This window comes from Leucoraja erinacea, chromosome 21 (genome assembly GCF_028641065.1).
Source record: "Leucoraja erinacea ecotype New England chromosome 21, Leri_hhj_1, whole genome shotgun sequence".
NCBI lineage: Eukaryota > Metazoa > Chordata > Chondrichthyes > Rajiformes > Rajidae > Leucoraja > Leucoraja erinaceus.
In genome coordinates, this window is record NC_073397.1 from 9,364,491 (window position 1) to 9,389,216 (window position 24,726).

The 24,726-nt window shown below is 43.2% G+C and overlaps 2 long non-coding RNA genes across 2 annotated transcripts; one reads left to right on the forward strand and one right to left on the reverse strand.

The window, feature by feature from the left end:
* Positions 1-1,442: 1,442 nt before the first annotated feature.
* LOC129707230 (uncharacterized) lies at positions 1,443-9,424 on the reverse strand. Its single transcript, XR_008725158.1, has 5 exons — positions 9,385-9,424; positions 6,874-7,010; positions 4,359-4,482; positions 3,046-3,159; positions 1,443-2,021 (listed from the first exon to the last, which is right to left on the reverse strand). It is a non-coding gene; the product is annotated as an uncharacterized LOC129707230 (long non-coding RNA).
* Positions 9,341-11,199, forward strand: LOC129707231 (uncharacterized). Its single transcript, XR_008725159.1, has 2 exons — positions 9,341-9,480; positions 10,597-11,199. It is a non-coding gene; the product is annotated as an uncharacterized LOC129707231 (long non-coding RNA).
* Positions 11,200-24,726: the final 13,527 nt, after the last annotated feature.

Below are 24,726 nucleotides of genomic sequence, written 5' to 3' on the forward strand. Positions count from 1 at the left end.
AGCAACGCTACCCCACCTCCTTTTCCTTTCTGTCTATCCCTCCTGAATATTGAATATCCCTGGATGTTCAGCTCCCAGCCTTGGTCACCCTGGAGCCATGTCTCCGTGATCCCAACTATATCATAGTCATTAATAGCTATCTGCACATTCAACTAATCCACCCTATTACGAATGCTCCTTGCATTGAGACACAAAGCCTTCAGGCTTGTTTTTACAACACCCTTACCCCTTATACAATTATGTTGAAAATTGGCCCTTTAGCTCAGGAGATTCTCCCACCAGGTCTCTTCCTGAATACCTGCTTGTGCTGGACAAAGATCTATTACTTCTGCGGTCCTTTCATAAGCTAGAGAACGGTGTGATTCACTTCTATCCCATTGCAGACATTGGACTTTGTCTATGGAACTGTTGTGCTACAATGTGAAGAACTATATTTTACAACTCTGCATCTTCCCCTTTGCTCGACCTATTTAACTTGATTGTATTTATATATAGTATTATCTGATCTGATTGGCTAGTATGTAAAACAAAGCTTTTTATTGTACCTTGGTACACATGACAATAACATACCTAACCCCATTCTCATGTCTCATTTAAAGTTATACTCCTGGCTTTGGTCTCCCTACATTGAAACATTTAATCTTTTGTAAAGAGTCATACAAGATCATCCTTGAACAGATCTTCCCAACTTGGTGAAGAATTAAACTATTTCATCCAGAAAGATGACCCCACAGACCTTCCAGATGAGACAAAGGTTCACAAGCATCCCTTCCAAACCTGTCTCTTGCACATGGTACTCCCTCCCGGTGTGGCTTCCTTCAGAGACCAAGACTAGACTAGGTAATGTTCATACCGTTGGGTTATAAGCTGCCCAAGCAAACTATGAGGTGCTGTTCCTCCAATTTACATTTGGCCTCAATCTGACAAAGGAGGAGGCCGAGGATAGAACGGTCAGTATGGGAATTGGAAGGGGAGTTAAAGTGTTTGGCAACCAGGAGATCATGTAGGCCCAGGTGGACTGAGCGAAGGTGTTCAGCAAAATGATCGACCAGTCTGCGTTTCGCCTCTCCGATATATAGACCACACCTGGGAACAGCGGATACAGTCGATGAGGTTGGAGGAGGTGCATGAATATTGATTTCTCTAACTTCGTCATCCTTGCATTTAGGTGTATTACATTTAGTCCCTTCATCTATCATTGATACAGATTTTACACAATCCCGGCAAGCAGAGGGCTGGAACACACAAGCTCGAATCGCCTGACGTGGTCAGACGATGGAGGAGGATTCACAGGTGCAGTGCAGATAATGTGGGACAGGGCAACTGTCACTGAGTGCCGCGGCCTACGGAGAAGACGGCGTAGAGTGAGTGGTCAAAGTGAGGTGATCGTGTCGGAGCCTCGAGGTCGAGATGGGTCGAAGTGGCGGGGCCGCACCGCCGAGAACAAAGGGAGACCTGGCGTGGAGGGTGGGGGGGACGAAGAAGGGATGAGTACATTTTGTAAATTTGCCGGCTTCTTTGTGGCGACTCTTTTGTGAACTTTGTGTGCAAAAACAAAGAATTTCACTGCACCTAGCTAGGTACAAGTGACAATAAAGTATCATCATCCTCATTTGGTGAGGGCAAACTTTGGTCATTGTAGTGTGTCAACCTGAAAATGACCTAGTTATCACCACTCTGTTTTCAGTGTGTGCTATTGATTGCCATTATGTTGAGCACATGTACACACCTGATTCTTTCACAGACATATAAAATGCCCGCCCCAGTCATCATTGGGAATGTCACAAGATCCCGATGCCTTTGCTTGATTGGAACTTGGTCATCAACAGAGTTAACTGACGACTGATGATGCTGAACCTACTTTCTGCTTTATTTCACACTTCAAAATATCACAGTTATATTTGACTTTGTATTTAAGACATTTTTATAATAAGCTCTGCAAGACATGCTCCTTGTGTTACTGGTTTGCATCAGCAGGTGGTGCCCAAACGTGAATAGTTTTTAGCATCTTTCCTCTGCTTCTGAAAAAGTGAGATACAGAAAATTCAGCTCCATGCAACTGTGAAATGTAACACTCTACCACAAAAACAATCTTCTGTTCTCCAGTAGTATGGTTATTACAGCATCTTGTCTGAAAAGCATGGCTAATATGGAAATAGGGCACGAATTATAATTTGATTGGTGCAATGCCTGCTGCATATAATACAGTAAGACATTATTTTGCTTTAAGTATGACGTGAGTGCAATATTAAGTCCACAGCCTCAGGGTCAAAGTCCTTCTCATATCAGGATTTAATCTAGGAATTCTGAAATATCTTGACTTTGTATAAATGGTAAAAATAGTAACAAAGCTTTGGAGCTGACAGAAATCTGGCCTGTCTTGCTTTAAGTTTTGGACTGGTGATCTTCTTAATTTCAATGCATCCAAGACATGCTAAGCCATAGTAAGATAGACTTGGTTGTAGTGTTTTACTAGAATCACAACATGATAAAATACTAAACCTTTCCCTTATGACTACTGTTTCATTTGAAAAGATATTTCAATGAATCTCACTGTTCTGCTTTTTCCACACACCCTCAAATTTCCCCTATCCAAATATTTATTCAATTTGCATGAAAAGATCTACAGGTATGTTTGAATCTACTTTCCGGCACTGGATGATTATGAATTTTTGTGTATAATTGTGTTTGCCTTAGTCATACCAGGTTACTTGAACAATTAATAATCAGTTATTTGGATTAATTCCAAATTATAATAGGCAGTAGAACAGAAGCTTGGAATCCCTACATCTCTGATACTTGATGAATGAGGATGCCATAAGACTGATAAATAATGAGGTACGTTGGACTTTAAATAAAGTATCCTCCTCACATTAACAAAATACATCACTTTTCATATTGTGAAGTAACAAAGATTGTGGTGGCAATGAAGGAAAAAGGGTAATATCCACTACAAAAATGCTAGATCCTAACATAAATCACATAATTACAAACAGACAAACTTAAAAACAAGGCTCATAGCGCGATAAAAAATCATAAACATACCTTCAAAGAATAGTTGAATTAGTCTGAATCAGGATCCCTGTTGCATTCAGATAAAATTAGTGAGCAGTGCATTGGGTAGAGCCTTGCCAGCAGTAAAGATATTCTTTGAGGAACCTATATGAATAAATAATAAATGTAGCAGTTCTGGTCCACTTGATCACAGTGCTGGTGAAAATAGCCCATTGCGACAATAGACAATAGGATCAGGAATAGGCCATTCGGCCCTTCGAGCCATTCAATGTGATCATGGCTGATCATCCCCAATGACCCTGTGACAACTTTATATATGGAACACAACCTGCATTAATCACTAGTAATGGTCTGATAATTCACCCAACATTAATGTAACTCTGCAAGATGTTTGAAATATTATGAGCAGTGAGAAAAGGTAAGACCAGGTTTAGACATTTCTGCTCCTTTCTTGAAAATGCCAATATCCTACTTAATGTCTCCATGATACAATCCCAGATAAGCAAACCGTAAACTCACTTTGTTCCTCTATCACACTGGATCAATAATTGATATCTTGGTTCCAGTTGTTCTTTTCTGCTTTACCTGGGTGGAGGATTGCAGAAGACCAGCCAATGTGAATGGTAATGGGAAAGGTGGAGAATATGTGGTGTAGAGATGACAGTAGGTTGGGGCTATTGGTACATATAAGGTGGGGGTTTGTTGTGACAGGGGTGCAATGAATGGTATTGGAATGGGGCAGAGATGATGATGATACGATGGATATAGGGTGAGGTTGAATCAGGTCTATGATGCAGGGTGAATGGTGTTGGTTTGGGATGTCGGGTGAATGGATTTGGGACATTGCTGGGTGCGGTGTAACAACAAGGAACTGCAAATGCTGGTTTATTCCAGAGATAGACGCAAAATGCTGGAGTAACTCAACGATGGGTGGGTGATATTCTGGGTCAGAACCCTTCTTCAGTCTGATTGTAGGGTGGAGTGTCAGTCCGAAGAAGGGTTCCGACCACCCTACAATCAGACTGAAGAAGGGTTCTGACCCAGAACATCACCCATCCATATTCTCTAAGGATGATGCCTGACCGGCTGAGTTACTCCAGCATTTTGTGTCTATCTGGCTGTAGAATATTGGGAGGTAGGCTGCATGGTGAATGGTGTTGTGCAGGACAGAATACGAACTGGAATGACTAGTGTTTGGATGGAGCAGCCTGGGTGTTGCTACACGGGTGAAGGGTGACAGTGGTGTTGGAATAAGGGTGAGGGGTGAAAGGTTTTGAGATGGAGTTGGGTGGATGGTGTTCGCGTGGTTGGCGTGGTTGATCCTGGGGTAACTCTAAACTTACCATTCACAACAAGTAATCCCTGCAGGATCGGGTACAGCACCGCCTTACTTGCCGATATGGTGAAGGGCGGCACATAATTCTACGACACGGAAGTGGGATTCGCTCCGGAAGCCATTGGAAAAATCTGAGGTGGAAATAAGAGTTATTTACACAGGGTTAGCAGCATCACAGTCATACAGCGTGTAAACAGACCCTTTCGGCTCAAATTGTTCACGCCGAACAATATGCCCCATCTACACTAGAACAACCTGCCCGTGCTTGGCCCATATCCCTCTAAACCTTTCCTGTCTATGTACAAGTTTAAATGCATCTTAAATGTTAACTGCCTCAACTACCTCCTCCAGCTGCTCGTTCCATACTCCCACAACATTTTGTGTAAAAAAAATGAGTTTGAGTGTAGTTTATTGTCACATGTACTGAGGTACAGTGAATAGCGTTAGTTGCGTACTGCAAGACATGGACAACATTCCGATGTAGAGTGATCAGTGGCAAGTAATAATTATGCCACACAAGTGTCAGACAATGAAGACACAAGGAACTGCAGATCTGGAATCTTAAGTAGAATATAAAAAGCTGGAGCAGCTCAGTGGATTAAGAGGCATCTCTGGAAGACATGCTTCGGGTTGGGATCCATCTTCAGCCTGATTGTAGTAAGGGCTTGACCTGCTGAGTTACTCCAGAATTTAAGCCACCAGAAAGGCTTTGTGAGGAATGACCTGTAAGGAGCTGCCCGAGGAAGCTATAGAGGTGGATACAATGACACCTTTTAAAAAACATTAAGACAGGCTGCAGAAATCGTTTGAAATGTGGAATCTCGGGTTTGTGGCAATATTTGCAGGTTAACTTAAATGCCCTGTGCTCAACAAATATATGTCACATTTGGTAGGTCTGTCTGTCTGTCTGTCTGTCTGTCTGTCTGTCTGTCTGTCTGTCTGTCTGTCTGTCTGTCTGTCTGTCTGTCTATCTATCTATCTATCTATCTAAAAGTCGCATCGTGACCTGTCTGCGTTGCATTTTGATTTTAGAAAAAAAAATGCTACCCTATATCGCTATGATGTTTGGCTATCTTATTCACAGTCCTCCGCTGAGGCAGCCCCGAGGATTTTTCTGATCGATGAAAAATAAAAAAGTTGAGTGTTTAAAAAATCTTGACATCAGCTGATTGGTCCTCTTGCCTGTCAATCACCATGATGAAGGTAATGCCCCTTCTGGGGGGGGTGGGGGCAGGATTATAAAACCCCGGATGCCTGGACATGAGTCAGTCACTCTGGAAGATCGCGAGGGAGAGGCCACAACTCTGAGTCTGCAATGTACTTGCAATAAATAATTTGTTAGCCTTTAATGAAAATGAAATGAGCTGTTTGGCCTGCCCTGTGCTTGAAACTGCAATGGAAATGGAAATGAAATGAAAATGCAATGAGCTGTTTGGCCTGCCCTGTGCTTGAAACTGCAATGGAAATGGAAATTAAATGAAAATGCAATGAGCTGTTTGGCCTGTCCTGTGCTTGAAACTGCAATGGAAATGGAAATTAAATGAAAATGCAATGAGCTGTTTGGCCTGTCCTGTGCTTGAAACAGCCATGGAAATGGAAATTAAATGAGTTGTTTCGCCTGCCTGAAACCACTAATTTTGGCCCACCAGCCCCCTATTAGCCGAGAAACCAGTCCCTTTTGCGCAAAATGCCCATATTAGTTCAGGAGGAGCATTTTGGCCCAAAAGGCCATGCCAGGCCAGGAAAAGTCTGAAAAAGTGTCTGCTGTATGTACCATCTACAAAATACACAGCAGCAACTCACCAAGGTGCTTTTAGCAGCAATCTCATACCTTTGTGTCCTCTACCACTTAGAATGTTGTTTTTCAATCTTAACCTGAACCCATTTTCTGAACTCACACAAATTATGAATGGCATCTCGTCCAAACCACTGACCCCCCAAAAATTTGCAAAAAAAACATGGCACCCTATCCTTATACCTGACCTATTCCTTAATGATGTGATTACAAATTCTAATTGTGTTCTAACAGTGCGGAAATGAAAGAAAGGAAAAAAGTCGGACCTTTAACCTAAAAGTCTAGCACACTCACATTTTCCTGAGTTTTCCCACAAATAATGCACCAGCTGCCTGGGAAATATACCGATCAGTCTTCATCACTATTGAATCAAAAGTTTGGAAGTCTCTTTTCAACAATGCTGTGCAAATAATGACATGATACAAGGTTGCAGTTCTACATCACCTTCTTAAAGTCAAGTAAAGATGGACAAGAGTTCAAGCTTAATAATTATGGCTAATGGCTTTATTTAGTGGGAAACTGTCAGAAACAATAAGAAGTGTCTGCAATGAAGAAAACCTGCTCTCACTTACTACTGCTCGCGGAAGAGATTGAGAATTGATGACATGTGACTGACTCCTGTTCCTAATTCATATAAACTATTAACTTCACAATATTTAAACATTACCTCTTGCTAGCATAACTAGCAAGCCTATCTGTTTTACCCAATTGTTTGTATCTTCCTCACCTCACAGTGCTGAGGTAATGGTAGTAACACGTGTCCATCCGCAGTAGGTTCAAACTCTCATTGACTATTTCTTGCAAGAGGATGAGCTTTTCATTCAAACAATTAAACATTTGCAATAATTTGAGATCCTTTTTTAGCTGTACAAATAGAAAACAAAAATCGTGAGAGTCCTTAAATCAAAAGGGGAAAGCACTAGTGTATTGAGCTTGAGTTTCCTCTTCTTATCAATTGATATTCAGGTAGTATTCCTGAGAACTTGCATAGAGCTGTAGGATGAGTTTCTTCTCGCCTCCCCCAAACCCTTTGACGGCTCCTTTTATCATTTAAGGCAAATGTTTTAGTTATAATGCCAATAACACTGGGTTTAACGGAGTTGCTACATCACAGTATATCATTGGGTTAGAAACATAGAAAATAGGTGCAAGAGTAGGCCATTCGGTTGACATACTCAGTGTGGAATCAGTGACCAAATCCTGTTACTTAATTTGTGGTTTTGGTAGTTTATATCAAAGGTACTAGAGCAAGAGCAAGATGGTCCACTCGGTGAAAATGCCGTAGTAGGTCATGCGTAATTTTTTTGCGCCATCTTGGGAACCGGCTTCGCGATTAGCGTCAGGTTCTAGTATCTTTGCCTGCAAGTACAGAGTACGCAGCGGCACATTAGTCATGCTAGTGCCACACATTAATGTTATTATATTGAGGCAAATTAATGGGGGGCCCCCATTATAATAATTTTTGTTTATACACGAGTCTGCAGCCATGATTGAGCAATTCGAGTCAGCTTGCACCCTAGCAACAGCGTTCCTAGCTTTGTGTACTTACCGCGTTATCTCCGAGGAAGTAATTTCTCCTAAGTTTGGACCATGTAATTAATTTAATTCATTGTGCAAACTTTTTTGAATGGGATTGCAGTGAAACATGCACGAACTCTGGGAGCGAAAATGTGGGAAGTTTCCCCGATCTGTCCGTGGGTGCTTGCATTCACTTATTATCTTTTATTCACGTGTTAAAAAGTAATTAAGAGGCAGGTAATTTGATTAGATATTGCACACATCTATGATCTTTGGTTTATATAGACATCCTGTAGGTATGTTACAAAACTTACCTTCAGCGGCGCTGCAGTTCTGTCACTGGCCGTGTGCGCTTGTCCTGGATATATTTTCTCGGGGTGCTAGCAAATGCTGAAGAATTGTTCCGACTGCTGTTCTGTGAATTTTTTTTTTTTAATTGCGGGACAATTTCAGCGCTGGAGTAAAATAAAAATCAGCTTCTAATGCTGTAACCGCCGATAACCGGGACGGATTTCACGTGCGGGACAGCTAAATGTAAGCCGTTTATTTTACATTTGGATTACCTTAATCCAAATTTTACGTTGCGAAAATGTGATTATGTAAATATACGAACCAGCAGTATTTTTCCTGCCGATATGGGGTTCAAATTCATTGCAACTGGAACGTTCCAAACGATCGCGTTCCACAAAATCTCACTGGCAAGATGATTTAAATGGCCATTAATGTACTGGTATTAAACACTAAATTCCATCTTTTTGGCCTATAAATTCATGACAATGAGATTAAAAAATCATGTTATATTGAGAATTCTTGTTTGAATATTATTTGGACACTTAGGCTATTTAAAAATGTTAATTTTTTCTTAAGGAATGGATAGATGTTTAGATCAAAGATTATAGAGGAGCGATCTAGTAATTGAATTGTGTAATTAGCTACAATTAGGTAACTAACTAATTATATGCTTTCATTTCAGGTCATCCAAGTAAGATTGTTTCACATTTCTTTCAGAATGCTTCAATCTATAATAACTGAATATTTATTTCAGTTCTCTTAATTTTTAAGAAAGTTATGGGCTTTTGACTGTCCATGATCACAGCTTTTGAGTTAAGTCAATGGAAAAGCATTGCAAGATGCTAATTTCCGAGTATGAAAATGGCCATAACTTTTTTTAACGCTGAAGATATGAAAGTGAATTAGGTGTCAAATTAAACTTCTTTTTATGCTTTATCTGATGGGATAAATTGCAGACTTGATTTTTTAAATCTCAAAATTTTGTAACATTGCTACATCCTGGTCCAGGCTTAAACTCCACAAAAGATTGCTGTACTTGATTCATCCCCTTCCTGAAGAGGCCGAGCTCACCTGGGGATCGTGGTCAGGCGTGTGTGTGTGTGTGATCGATATCAACAGCTACCACTACCACATCACAGAGTTGATGGGCGCAAGAATATGAGTCTTGAACTCCCCGGGGATCGTGGAGGGGGAGCACGTGCCGGGGGCATGGAGGGGGGCACGTGCCGGGGGGCATGGACGGGCCGGGGGGCATGGAGGGGGAGCACGTGCCGGGGGGCATGTAGGGGAGCACGTGCCGGAGGGGGCATGCCGGGGGGATGGAGGGGAGCACGTGCCGGGGGGCATGTAGGGGGAGCACGTGCCGGGGGGGGGGGGGCGGCAGCGAGGGCGGGATAGATGGCTGGCGCGCGCGCGGCGCGGGCTGTACCTGCTTCAAGTGGTTGAGGTCGCGGCGGTAACGGGCCTCGGCGGTCTCCGGCTTGTCGTGGGCCTGGTAGCGCAAGGCAGAGCGGAGTTTAAGATGGTGAGAATCATCCCTCAATAGTGGTGCCTTCACCCCCGAGGCACCCCTTGCCTCGACCTGAACTGTGGGAAAGGAGCCGTGGTACCGCAGCATCGGGAGCCGCGAGCATGTGCCCATCCTGTGGTGGGTTTTCAGCGGCAAAACTTTTTTGGGGGGAGTTGGGTGGCGGACAAGACGGAGCCGGGCCTTGGGTCGCGTCACAAACTGCGGCTGTCTGGCCCGGTGAGGTGAGGTGAGGTGACGGCCAGCGCCCTGTCAGAGGCTATCATGGTCCGGATCCTCATCGCCTGTTGGGCTCCAATTCCCTCCCTTGTCAGTCTCGATTACCCCCACACCGCAGGTCCGGGTTCGGATTTTCCCTCCCACCGAACGTGGGCCTCGGCGTCCCACTAGTCCTCTATAGTAGCGGTGTACCCCCCTGCTCTGCTACGCGGTGAATCAAGCTCAATGGTGCTGTAGCCCAGTGGGGATTCTCTTCCCCACATCATCATTTAATCATGATATCTACACTTACTATAGATGTACATTGCCATTCATTACAAAAGACAGATCACTCCATTTGCTTAAAGATTTGCAAAGGTTCAGCATTTCAAGATTTTTTTTCATTCACTCCTTGCCTCTTGGGTGTGGATAACCCTGCGTGGGAACTGGGGAAGGTCTTGTATTGAAATTACCTTGCCTTGAAATTATCCTAGTATTGATCCATCTGGTGCTTCTGACACAGGTATCAGGGCTGTCAACATCGGGTGAGAGTTGGGAGTGAGAAATTGCGAGAGACCAAGCCCGAGGGAGCATAGCGACGGGGGGAGGGGGGGGGGGGGGGGGGGCGACCCATAAGTGTCCCCCTCCCTTTGGTATGGAACATTTGCATTTTTCAGCTTGAAATTGTGCAATATGGTGTATACTGTAGCGGGTCTTTTAACTTACACTTGAATGCAATTATATATGTGGGAGTGGCGGCGCCTAATGGCAGCAGCTCGACTACAGTCGTCTGTCTTTTTTAATTTTTATTTTTGTCTTGTTAAATGTATGTCTTTGAGTTAGTTTTTATTATTTTTTTAGCTGTGTATATGTGGGGGGCTGTGGGGGAAACCGTTTAAATCTCTTCCCTGTCAGGTCTCGGATGTCCTTGGGCCTAACATCGTGGAGCCGGCGGCGGCCTCTGGCCGGGACTAACCTGAGGGCTCCAGTTGCAGAGCCTGCGGAACTAACATCGCGGAGCTGGCCAACTTCGGAGCGGGAAGAGCTGTGGTGGCGGGCTGTGACCCGACTTTTGGAGTTCCGAGGCACCGGCCGCAGACCCGGTGGACGGGAACATCGGGAGTTCGCAGGTCCCTGGTGGGAGACCGCTTTTCCGAGCTCTGCAACGCGACTTCTCCCACTAGAATCGCGGGTTTAAGGACATGGAGCCGGGGCCTAACATCGCCCGGCGTGGCTTAATCAGCCTCAGGACTTACCATCGCCCGCTGGGGCTTTAACATCGGAGCCCCAGTTCGCCTCGACACTGCAGTTGGACTGCTGAACCGCAGAAGAAGAAACAAAGGGAAGAGATAAAGACTTTGCCTTCCATCACAGTGAGGAGATGTTGGAGACTCGCTGTGATGGATGTTTATGTAAACTGTTAAGTGTGGGTCTTGGATTGTTTTGTAATGTAAAAAACTAGAAATGCAATTTTGTTCAAACCTAGGTTTGAATGACAATAAATAGCATACTGTTCTAAATTGGATTGGAGCGTTTTTGAAAGGGGGGAGGCTGTGCAATTACTGATCACTGGCTTTGGGGGTACCCAGTGAGGGAGTGGAGCAACCGAGTCCTGCCGAGTGCCTTAGCAGTTTGAATTTATGTCCCTGTGTAGTGGCCATTTGACTTGTTTTTGTGTGTCATTGATGATGGCATGTATCTTTAAATTTTAGACTGCCCGTTATAATGTGGGTGGGATTGATGACGTATTTTAAGGCGTGTTTGGAGCTAAGTTTCTTGTGCAGAAGCTTACTTTTTAGTTTAGTTTTGGACCAGCATGGGGAAGGTTCACCCTTTGACCATGTGAAGCATAACGGAGACACGAGGAGTTTTCTAACCTTTAAAGCGATAAGCTGGAGTTCGATGAAGATTATAGTGTACGAGTTGGAAGAAGTTTGGATGTACCTTATTGTTTTTCATCAACAATAAATAATTTATTAATCGAAGGACTGTGTTTTGAAGATTTATCTGTGAAGAAGCTCTGAAGGTCCCCGACGGAGAATTTGCATGCGTACAAATACATTCCCCTTAACCATGTAGTCCATTTAGTGGCTAGAGGGAGTAATCACTTGAACGATATAAAAATCTGCCCCCGCTACTAGAGGGAGTAATCACTTGAACGATATAAAAATCTGCCGCTACACCAAATGTTTGCTGTTTCAAATTAAGACAAAACATCCTGATCAGCTTTTGGAAAAGGAGTGGAGTTGTTTTCTGGTGTTAGTTGACCAATATTGATCCCTCAATCAACATAATTAAAGCAGATTAATTAGCTGTTAGTGAAATCTTGCTTCCAACATGCACACAATCCTGTTTGCTATATTGCAACAGAGGCTACTCTTCAAAGAAAAGTAATCAGACTGGGACAGAATTATTATAAATTTATAAAAATAAGATTGAAGATCATTCAGCGTAACATATTTGTGCTGGTCAAAAAAATCACCTTCCACTATTTGGTCAATAGTTCTGTAGGCCACATCATTAAAAGTACACTAGATTACACAGGGATATAAGGACAGACCTTTGAAATGGGTGGATTTGTGGAAGATTAAATCTACTGTTGAAAAATGTCAATTGGATGGAAACTGCTCTACTGCCCTACTAACATAATTTTTTACCAGTCCTGCCACTGAGAGAAATTGATCACCTATTGTGAAATAGGTATGTTGTGTGATCCTGTAGCCAAATCTATTAATTTTTAGTTTCCTTCAATAAAAATTATCAAAAAATTATCAAATCAGCTGGAGAAGAAGTTAAGGACCAGAGAATATCATACTTAGTGAGCAGTTCAGGAGAGAATTCTTTACTCGTAGTGGTCAATATGTGGAATGTGATATCATAGCGGCTGAGGATTGGAACAGATGTTTGTAAGTGCAGGCTAGATTAGTAAATGAGGGTGTCAAGAAAAAATATGTTGGGGAGCGATATTTTTATCAAGAGGAAGATATAGTGAAACAAAAACACTAGTGGACCTGCTGGGCCATAAGAGCTGTTGTTGCTATGTTGTAAAAATTCTTAGTTAAAATCATTGAGTATGTTTGCAAAGCCCTATCCTGGATTCCTGAATTAATTCAATCCCAATAATGAAAAGACTGCTATTGCATCCAGATTTCTTCCAATTTCCCAGTTAAATGTGTTTGCATCCCAATGTATCTAAAAAAACTTTCAATTCCATTTTGAAGATCTAATGATTTTGTTTGTTTTTCCCTCAGCCTTGCACCCTTATTGGTATCAAATTTCTTCCTCTGAGATTCGCTATTTTTTCCCTGTGGGTTTCTCTCGAGTGCTCGGTTGAGCCTCTACAGTTGTGCCTTCGGTTACTGCAATTAGCGACTGCAAATTGCCTGTATTGAATCTGTTGGGTAGGGGGTAGGGGATTTGGAATTGATAGGGATGTGGGGATAGTTGTTTGGAGAAAACTATTAGGACATGGGATAGCTCTGTGAACCTGCATAGACTGAAGAGGCCCAAATAGCCGCCTGTGTTGTAATGAAATATGGTAATTTAATGGTTTGATTTAATTATTGGTATCTTGGATTCAAGCAGTCATTTTCTCATTATAACAGAGATTTATATTATGACTGAAGTAAATCTTTAGAAATAGAAGGATTGCTTGTAGCTGTACAGATTTAACTTTGTTTTAATTAATTTTCTTATTTTCCTCCCCCAAAGCAGTCAGAGGGAACAGAATGGAGACTTAAGAGATGAATAAAACAATGAAGGCTCTGGAGATTATGGAACTTACAGTGCCCTCCATAATGTTTGGGACAAAGACCCGTCATGTGTTTATCATGTATTTATTTGCCTCTGTACTCCACAATTTGAGATTTGTAATAGAAAAAAAATCGCATGTGGTTAAAGTGCACATTGTTGGATTTTAATAAAAGCCATTTTTATAGATTTTGGTTTCACCATGTAGAAATGACAGCAGTGTTTATACATAGTTTGCCCCATTCAGGGCACCATAATGTTTGGGACGCAGCAATGTCATGCAAATGAAAGTAGTTATGTTTAGTATTTTGTTGCATATCTTTTGCATGCAATGATTGCTTGAAGTCTGTGATTCATGGACATCACCAGTTGCTGGGTGCCTTCTCTGCCAGGCCTGTATTGCAGCCATCTTTAGCTCATGCTTGTTTTGGGGCAAATCTCCTTCAGTTTTCTCTTCAGCATATAAAAGGCATGCTAAATTGGGTTCAGATTGGGTGATTGACTTGGCCACACAAGAATTTACCATATTTTAGCTATGAAAAACTCCTTTGTTGCTCTAGCAGTATGTTTAGGATCATTGTCTTGCTGTAGAATGAACCGCCGCCAATGAGTTTTGAGGCATTTGTTTGAACTTGAGCAGATAGGATAGTACCCGGACGGGACGTCGAAGGATGAGAAGCCAAAGCGAAGAAGTGGAAGCCAAGATACCGAACGGAAACAATGCCGAAAAGCCAAATAACCGAACACACGACGGCGAAAAGCCAAATAACCGAACACAACGTCCAAAAGCCAAATAACCGAAAAGGCACGACGACTAAAAGCTAAATAACCGAACAGACACGATACCGAAAAGCCAAATAACCAAATGGACAGGACGCCTAAAAGCCAAATAACCGAAAGGGCACGATGCCGAAAGGATACAAACCCGTACGGACTCCATGCCGAAAGGACAATACGCAGAACGGACATGATGTTGAAAAGCTGCTGAACGGACATGACGTCTCAGGGGGGACAGGATTTGTCCGAGACCTTGTCAACGATTGGTCCAGACCCCCGCGTCCATCATATCACTGACCGGGGGAGACAGGAGGTGGGGGGGATTTTTAATTTTCCTACACCGCTTTTGGACTTTCCTGAATATAAATAAAACCACGTGTGATTGGATCGCAGCAGCTTGGAGTCACTGCCATAGACCATAGAGCAGGATATTCCTGCAGTTGAATGTTGCGGTTATCTCTGCCCACTCCTTTTGCATCGTATGTCTAGGGCATTCCCTGCCTCAAACATCAGAAGTCGTTACCACCTACATCAAAGCTCCAATGCATCATGGAAAAAACCATAGTATTTCCTTGCAGATTATTGGCATACACTGGCACACTGTCCAAAGGCAAGGCAGTGGGAGGAAGCTGTGTCGGGTTTCACAAGGGGAAATCAACTTGGATTACAGCTCCTGATCCTTATACAATAATCACCCCTGAATGGGTGACTAATGAAACCAAACTACATTCACTGTGGTGGAAAGTTTGGCTCTTGCATTACAAACCTTCGCCTGCTGTAATTTCTACATGGTGAAACCAAAATGCACAAAAATGGCCTTTATTAAAATCTGACAATGTGCACTTTAACCACATGTGAGTTTTTATATTATAAATATCAATTTTGGAGTACAGGGGCAAATTAAATAAATGATGGGTCTTTGTCCCAAATATTATGGAGGGCACTGTTTTTATCTTTACATAGATGTATATTACTGATTGCATGAATTCAACTAATTGCTGAAAAGGTTGGAGGTGAGAAGAAACCATTCATAAAGATTAGGTCTGAACCCAGTATAAATTAATTGTAAAGACAAAAACGCCCACCATATTAAAAACACTATAGATATGTACCATAAGGAAACCTAAGTGAAATCAGTGCAAAGAGATTTTTCATCTGGTGAGTGCCTGAACATTTGCAGATTTTTGGTTTTCTGTGATTCTGTTCCTGAAAAGAATTGTTGTGTCCTGGGAAGTAATGCCGCTGTTATTTATTATTGTTGTTCAACTTTGTTTCATGATTCCATGCATCCCACTTGAACATTAGTGTCACTCATTCTGTGGCTCCGCCTACAAGCTTATTAGCTCTCTCCCTCTCCCTCTCCCTCTCCCTCTCCCTCTCCCTCTCCCTCTCCCCCTCCTGGTAATGTCAGTAATAATTGTGTGAACTGTGGAGGTTCGCATGTTGCAATTCGTGGACGTTGCCTGGCTTATGGAAAGCTTTGCCACTTCTGTAAATGAAGAAATCATTTTATTCGTTGTTGTCGTTCATTGGGAAACAGAGTTCAAACAAAGCAACCCGTCAATTTGCTCAACCATGGGAGCATGGCTCCGGTGCGTTCCCAGATGCCTCCCACGCGTGCTGTTCCAGCTAACGAGGATCTTGATATTGAGCTACATTCTTTGGCTGACTTGTCTCATAAACATCAAGATCCCAGGGTCGCTCTCCTCATTAACGGAAAGAATGTTTTTGTAAAACTATACACTGGGGCTTGCTGTAATGTGTTATCCTTATCTGAACTCAAAAGGATTTGAAAAAAAGAGACTATCAAACACACGGTCGCCACTACTTCCATTTGCAGGAGGTGCAGTACACCCTATCGGTCAAGTCGAGCTAGCGATGCTGTCTTGATTCACGTGTCCACAGCCTGAGCTTCTTTATTGTTCGAGAAAATGTGCGTTCTTTGTTGGTGATTAAGGCTTGTAACGACCTGGGTCTGGTCACCTTCAGTGCATCTGTAATCAACTGCCTACAACATGTGGCTTCACTCAACAAATCCTGACACAATACAAAAGTCTTTGATAACAAGCTGGGCAGGTTGCCTGTCAAGTACACAATCACAACTAACCCAGAGGTACTCCCAGTTGTCCGTCCGGCACACTCGGATTCCCCATATTATGCGGGACTGTGTACAAGGTGAACTCGAAAGAATGGTGACTATGGGTGTGATCGCCCCCATCGCTGACCCCTCAGATTGGGTCTCGACCATGGTTGTAGCAACAAAAAAGAATAAGGATGAAATATGGGTTGCATCAATCCTAAGGATTTAAACACAGCCATTAAGCGACCACACTATCTCATGCGCACAGTGGAAGAGATTGCAGCGCAGCTGGGCGAAGCAACTGTATTCACAGTACTAGATGCCAATAGTTCATTCTGGCAGATTGCTCTGGAACACAACTCCTCCAAGTTAACTATCTTCAGCACACCTTTTGGGTGGTACAAATTTCTTCGTATGCCATTCGGCATAAGCTCTGCTAGTGAAGTATTTCAACGTGCTATGGAACAATTGTTTGCAGGCTACCTGTGCTCCATCGCAGTTGATGATATCCTCATTGCTGGACGAACTATTCAAGAACACGATGTGAATTTAAAAAAGGGTCTGGACTGTGGTAAAGAAATCAACCTCAAGTTAAACCCTCAAAAGTGCAAATTCAGAGTAAGTGAGGTGAACTACGTAGGCCATGTCCACTAAAGACGGCCTCAAAGCTGAAAATCGAAAACCATTGCTATTAACGAGTTACCAGCACCCACAGGCGTATTCAGCCTGCAGAGATTCCTTGGCATGGTAAACTACTTGGGAAAATGTATTCCTAAGTTCAGTGAAATATCGGCCCCACTGCGCCAGCTGACCCACAAATACACTGTTTGGGCCTGGCATGAGCAACAGCAGAGGGCGTTTGACACTCTTAAACAGCAGATATCTTTTGTCCCCACTCTCGCATACTTTAATTCTAAATTACCGGTCACACTGACTTGTGATGCCTCAATGTACGGTTTAGGGCAACCTGTCTCCAAGATGATGGTAACGGCAACAGGCCTGCCGCCTAGGCTTCACGCACCATGACTGACATGGAACAACGCTACGTCTAGATTGAAATGGAGCTGCTTGCGGTCGTTTTCGCATTCAAGAAGTTTAATGACTTTATCTTTGGAAATACGGTCACAATTGAAACTGACCACCAAACCCTGATCAGCATCTTGAACAAACCAATTCATGCCTCTCCAGGACGCCTTCAACGGATGTTACTACAGCTTCAAAATATGACATTGTTTTGACCTACAAACATGGCAAGGACATGCACCTGACTGACAACCTCTTGCGTGCTCCTCGAAAGACCTGCAAGGGTCCGCCTTCACCAGATGACGGTTTTGTAGTAATGACTGTTTCCTTTGTTCCCTCGTCCTGTTTGGAGGACCTGGTTACCCACACTGCTGCTGACGATACCTTACATTTGCTCTCCTCCGGCATTAAGCACGGCTGGCCTGACAAGCAATACAATTTTCCACTTCCAGTTCAGCCCTTCTTTGCAGTCCATGATGAACTAGTACTACAAGATGGCATTATCGTAAAAGGCCACAAGGCTGTAGTCCCTGCCTCTCTACACAGCAAGTATTTTGATGCTGTCCATGCCCGAAGGCACCGAAGCAACTGTCCTACGAGAGACAAACATGTTTTACTGGCCTGGCATGACTGATTACATTCACGAGAAAGTGGAATCCTGTGCAGTGTGCAACAGTGTGGCACCATATCAACAAAAGCAACCACTTCTCTCACACCTGGTTCATGCCCTCCCGTGGTCTACAGTATCAACTGACATATTTGAGTGGCATGGCAAGCAATACCTGGTTCTTGTCGACTCGTATTCCGGTTGGTTTGACATCAATCTTCTTTGCCCCTCTTCTCACGGGGTAGTTCTAAAGCTGGCTCACCATTTCTCAGACCACGGAGGTCTTTGTCAACTACTATCTGATAATGGCAGTCAATTTACCAGCCAGTACTTCAAAAACTTTGCAACACACGGGTTTTCTTCACATCACCAGCAGTTAAGGGCGGAAATCACTTTGAAAACATGGGGGTGGGTGGGGGGGGGGGGGGGGGGGGGGACACACACACACAATTGCCTGGCAGCCCGATAACAAGTGTGCATGACAACTAACAATTTTATCTCCTTATCTCTCAAAAGTTTCTTTATGTTTTTGTTAGTTTGTGGAAAGTTTACGTGTATCTTTTCTCCCTCTCTCCCTCTCTCCCTCTCTCCCTCCCCTCCAAGGTTAGTTCTTCTGTTTACCTTTATTTGCCTCAGTGTTATTTATCATGTTGTTGCTTTTGAAAGATATAAGCGGGTATCGGACGGTCATTATGGGTCCGGAGCCTGAGCACGGGCTTCCTGGCGTGCAGGTACAGTTCCTCATTCACCAGGTTATTTAGTCATTTTTATCCATCAGTTAGGGAACATGATGGATAAAAATGACTAAATATAGCGGGTGAATGAGGAACTGTACCTGCACGCCAGGAAGCTTGTGCTCGCGGTCCGGAGCCCTTAATGATCGTCCGAATGGTCCGATACCCATTTAAATCTTTCAAAAGCTACAACATGATAAATAACAATAAATAAAACTGAAGCAAATAAAGGCAAACAGAAGAACTAATCTTGGAGGAGAGAGAGAGAGAAAACAACACACATAAACTTTTCACAAACTAACAAAAATATACATAAATAAACTTTTGATAAACAAAAATAAACATAAACATACTTAATTAAAAAAAAATTCATATAACAGCCCTAAATGATGGCTAAAAATTACTGAATAACGTGGGTGAATGAGGGGCTATACCTGCACATCAGCTTGACCGCCGGACCCCTTAATGACCCTCTTATACCCGTTTAAATCTTTCCCATCCACCAATACATCCAAAGTTCACAAAGGGTCTGAAGAAGGGTCGAGACCCGAAACGTCGCCTATTCCTTCTCTACATAGATGCTGCCTCACCCGCTGTGTTCATCCAGCATTTTTTGTCTGCCTCCAAAATTCAAATGGTAATTATACCCGCATCAGACAGTTTTAAGAAATCCCCCAGTTAATTTTATTCAAAGGAACGCATCAGTAATACTTGAAGGTCAAAACACAATTATATTTACTGAGGAATGCATAGCGATGTATTGGTTGGTGACACATCGAAATAACAGTGTTAATACGACAGTTAACACATCGGTTTTGTCTCAGATGAATGAAGTGATAAACAACTCCAATCGTTCTGCAGTATTCATTAAACCCGAGAGCTTTTTAAAAATGTAAAATTCCAAGGCGGTTTTGCTTTTGCTGCAATCTATTTTGTGTATTGTATGATGACGATAAGCGTTTATCATTACCAAAGGTTGACATTTAATTATTTTCAGAGTCTGAGCCAGCTGACCATGCATGCGGCCGTGACTCCGCAGCGTGTGGTCGGATGGGTTCTGATTGCAAAATATATGTTTCACAAAACATGGGGGGATTGTCCCCGACCTCTCAAAACATGGAAGGGACAAGTTTCCCCTCCCTCCCCCCGGGATTTCCACCCATGCTAGCAGCCCTGAATATCCTCAGTCAAATGGGCTGGCTGAACCAAAAAAGGAGTACCAAACAATTAATGGAACGATCCCACAGAGCAAAATCAGATGTGTACCTGGACCTGCTCAACCTGAGCAACATCTCCCACGACCCTATCTTGGGTTCACCTGCTCAGCATCTGTTGTCAAAGCAGACCCGAGCCACATTGCCTGTGGCGAATCAGGCATTAGTCCTGCAGGTGGTCCCACCATCAGAGGTTTAGTCCACGCTGTAACAAAAGTGCGACATTCAGAAAGAGTGGTATGACAAAACGAGCAAACCGCTTCCACCATTAGCCAAGGGGCAAGTGGTGCATCTGCAAACTGACAAAACGCCACGACTGCATCGGTGTAATTTCTGGAACTGCCTCTGAGCCACGTTCAATACCGATGGCGGCACCTACGGACGTAATAGGCAACATATCCTGCCTGTGAATGAGCCAGCACCACCTCCGTACTATCCTGACTGCAAAAGTGTACTTCCATCCACATCCAGCGGCATCGGCTGCCTGCACCAGCATGACAACCTGTTTCTGAAATGGTTACTTTGCCGATGGCTACGCCACCTCCACCCATGCCAAAGTCTCCTGTTTCTTCACAGGGAATGCCGTTTCAATCTCTGACACCTATTTCATCACCGATTGTGTCCCCGGTGGCAGATGGACTATACCATACACGCGTTGGTCGTGTTTGTAAGCCCACCGTAAATACCCGGGCTATGTTTGGACTTCCTCCAGGTAATTGTCATATACTATATGCTTTATATAGTCAGTAGTTTTGTATTTGCATTTAATTCTTAAAGAGGGAGGATGTAGATTAGTGTTACTCATACTGTGGCTCTGGCCACGGGCTTATTAGAGAGCTCTCTTAAACTAGTTATGCATGCTGAGATGAAGGCTCTTTGAGTTACCTCTGCAGAGTTGCAAATACAAGACTATGGATTCTAATCACTTTGTGTGAACTTGATCTTTATTCAATACCACTGTCACATCGTTTCAGTTCATTCCGAATTCCTCTTTCCTTACCTGCAGAAGGCAGTCACGAGGAGATTGACAGCAGGCACCAGGAGAAGGCAGTCATCAGCAAAGATCAGTCACAATCACAAGGCAGGCAGAAGCTGAAGGGAGGTCCCAACATAAGGTAGCCAGGAAGAGATGACATTGATCACAGAAGGCAACCACCAACAGAATGCACAATCAGTATGGATAGGTGATAAAACATCTTCCACAATAGTTCTCCACACTGGTGCCCAACAGGGATGTGTTCTCAGCCCTTTACTGAACTCCCTATACACGGCTGTGCAGCCAAATTCTGCTCTGACTTAATTTAGTTTCAAGATGTAGTGGGCTGGATCTTGAACACTGACGAGAAGGAGTACAGGAAGGAGATAGAGAGCTTAGTAACATGATGTCAAGACATCAGATTCTCCCAAAATCAGCTAGTTATTGATTTTAGGAAAATGGGTCACAAGGCGCTGGAGTAACTCAAGCAGTATCTCGAGAACATGGAAGGTGACGTTTCAGGTCAGGATACTTCTTCAAATAAACTGTTTTAAGAAACAAGGTTGTGTACATCCCCCAGTCAGATGTGGATATGGTCAAGCGCTTCAAGTTACTGGGCATAAATATTACTCGTATTTTGACCTGGTAAAGCCACGTTGAAGCTACAGCCAAAAAAACACAGCAACGTCTTTATTTTTTCAAAAGACGAAAGAGGTTTGCCATGTCTCCAACGACTTACCAACATCTACAGATGCAACATAGAAAATATCCTATTGAGATGCATCACAGCTTGGTTTGGCAACAGCTCTGTCCATGACATCAAGAAATTGCAAAGTTGTGGATGTAGTCCAGTCAATCACACAAACCAGCTTCCTCCCCTTACCCAACCCCTCCCTCATTAACTCCATCTACACTTCACTCTGCCTCAGGAAATCTGCAAACACAACCAAGGACTTAAGTATTTTACTCTCCGCCAAACCTGTATGTACATGGTTTGATTGTTGTATAGTATGTACAGTATGATTTCACTGGATTGCACACATACAAAGCTTTTCACTATCTCGGCAGTACATATGACAATAATAATACACAAATACCTATCCATTAGAAATTTCAGTCACCAAAGAAGCTAGTCACGAGAGGAGGACAGTAATCAGCAGAAGACAGTTGCAGCAAAAAACAGTCACTGGCATAAAGCAGATAGCAGCAGACAAGTCCAAGCATTAAACATTTACCTGACCAAAATTCAACTATCAGTGGAGAGCAGTCAGGAGGAAGAGGCAGCCAGTAACAGAAGGCAGTCTTAGCAGAAAGCAGTCACCAGCACATTACGGTCACCAGCAGACGTTAGTATCAACTGGAGTCACTCACAAACAAAAACAGAATCATTCGAGGTCAGATATCAGGAGAAAGGGAACGCCAGCAGAATTTGTTAACCAGCTGAAGGGAATACTCACCTATACAAGCCAGACTCCAGCAGCATGTAGAACTAAGGATGACAACCATCAGCAGAGGATAGGCACTAGAAAGAGCAGACACTGGGAAAAGGCAGTCACATAATAAGAAGCCAAAAATCAGTTTGCAGCAGACTAAACACCAGGAGAGAAGCAGCAGAAGATAATCATCAACAGAAGATGGTTCCAGCACAAGGCAGTTAATAGGTGATGACCGTCACCACGAAAGGTATCACAAGTAGAAGAAGATCACTATCTTGAAGTTACTTGAAGACCGCCTCAACACGAAGTCATCACCAACTTAAGACAATCTCCAGCAGATGGCGCTCACCAACAGAAGGCAGTTGACTACCAGCACCAAGCAGGCACCAGCAGAAAGCAGAGATCAGCAAAATGCATTTGTGGTGCTTAATAGCATTTAGCACTCAATAGCATACCAACCAGTAGAATTTGCTCATCAAGGCAGACCAGTGACATCCGGGCAAGGACCGAGGCTGATAAGAAAGAAGATGGAACTGGGGTCTAGCCTTCCGTGCCCTCATGGTCGGCTGCGGGAGGTACCCCGTGGAACAAAGAACAGACAAGGAGAGCGACGTGGCATCCAAGGAAGGAGATAGCTGGAGGCCAGCAACACCCTGGGATTTGCCTGGTACAGGCACCTCTCATAAGAACTAGAATGTGGAGTTTGAACATGCCGCCAAAACATGGTGCCTCCTGCAAGCAGCTCAGTAGATTATTCTTGTACACTTGCTGATCGGAAGTATGGTGAAACTCTATTGGACTGTTTGCAAGGAAAATAATTTCGCAATTTACATATGTGGCAATAAAAAAAACTATTGAAACTACTATAACTCCATGATGCACTCTTCTAATAAGGCCTAATCTAAACGGGGAACAATACCTTATCTGCTTGCAGCACACACAATTGATTTCTGGATTAAAAATGGAATTCTACAACTTCTGGTAACTTGCTTTCTCTGTTTCTATCAGAACTGGTATTCTAATTGTAAGATATGCATTTGTAATACTCGGTTTATGTTATGCATTTGCGCTGGAACAGACTTTAAATAAGACTCGGAACACACAGGTACTTAACAAGCTTCTTGTATTGAAATCGCCATCTTTAGTCTCCCAGCGCATGCATACAATTGCGCAAGACATTCCAATATGCTAATCATATTCCCATACACACCAGTTTGTCATCTATATCAAATATTTGGATGAGATTGTGCCCTGGTTTGACTTTCCAAAATGCACTACACACTTATCTCAATTAAATTGCATTAGCCATTCTGCGGCCCAATTACCCGGCATCATCTCTGGATAGAAGGAATGGGCGACCCGAAACATCACCCATTCCTTCTCTCCAGAAATGCTGCCTGTCTCGCTGAGTTACTCCAGATTTTGTGTCTATCTGCAAAGAATCTTCTTAGTTTCACGGTGAAAATCTTGAAAGGATAAGGTATATTCCACATTTATATATTTTATTATCTTAATTTAGGATTTAGCTGTTAATAAAGATGCTTGTATTGATGTATTTTTAGTTTTTGTCTGAAATTCTTTGAGCTGAACAGAGAATTTTATTAAAATATTGAAAATTTATTATCTTTACTTCAATTCTCAATTTACGAAGGGGTTACATATCAAGAAAATATTTAGTTAAATGAAAATCTGTAATTTTTTTAATGTTTTCTAGTTAGTTTCAAAATCTGGATTGAGATGGACCCGAGTAGACTAGACTTAAAAATGTGCAACCAGGACAATAATTGAACAATGAGGTTGATGTTCTTCAGCTGCAGAGGCCTTATCCATAATCCTCTAAAGAGTGATGTCCGAGTACAGGTCCTCTGCTTACAAATGCCTGACTTACAGGCTGTACATATGAACGGGCGTTTCAGTGATCGGCAGGATGAATTTGCCAGCTGCTCTGTGTTTGCAGGCATCGTTTGCCATGTGGTAACTCAGGATCACGGCAGCATTTCCAACTGGAGAACTATTTGAGTTTTGAGATGCTCCCGGGAAGCAGACCGAACCCGCCCGCCACAGACTGACCTCGAAGGACCCACCCGATAGGGTCGGCTCACCCACCACAGTCTTCGGTGAGACCTGGTACCCACCTGAAGGCTCGACAGAGTCTCGCCATGGGTGGGACCTCACCCAAAGGCTCGCAGTGTGCAGGACCTTGCCCAAAGGCTCGGTAGTCGACAGGACTGGGACCAGCCCAAAGGCTCATCAGACGCTGTAACCAGGAGGGAGCTGGAGATGTGAGACGCGAGGAGCAAGTAACTGGGACGGTGAATCGGGAAATGTCTCCAGCGCCGTCAGGTAGGTGTCCATCAGACAAAAGGTATAGAAGTGTGAATCTGCACTAAACGTTATTCCCTTATGTATTTATACACTGTAAATGGATTGATTGTAATCATGTATTGT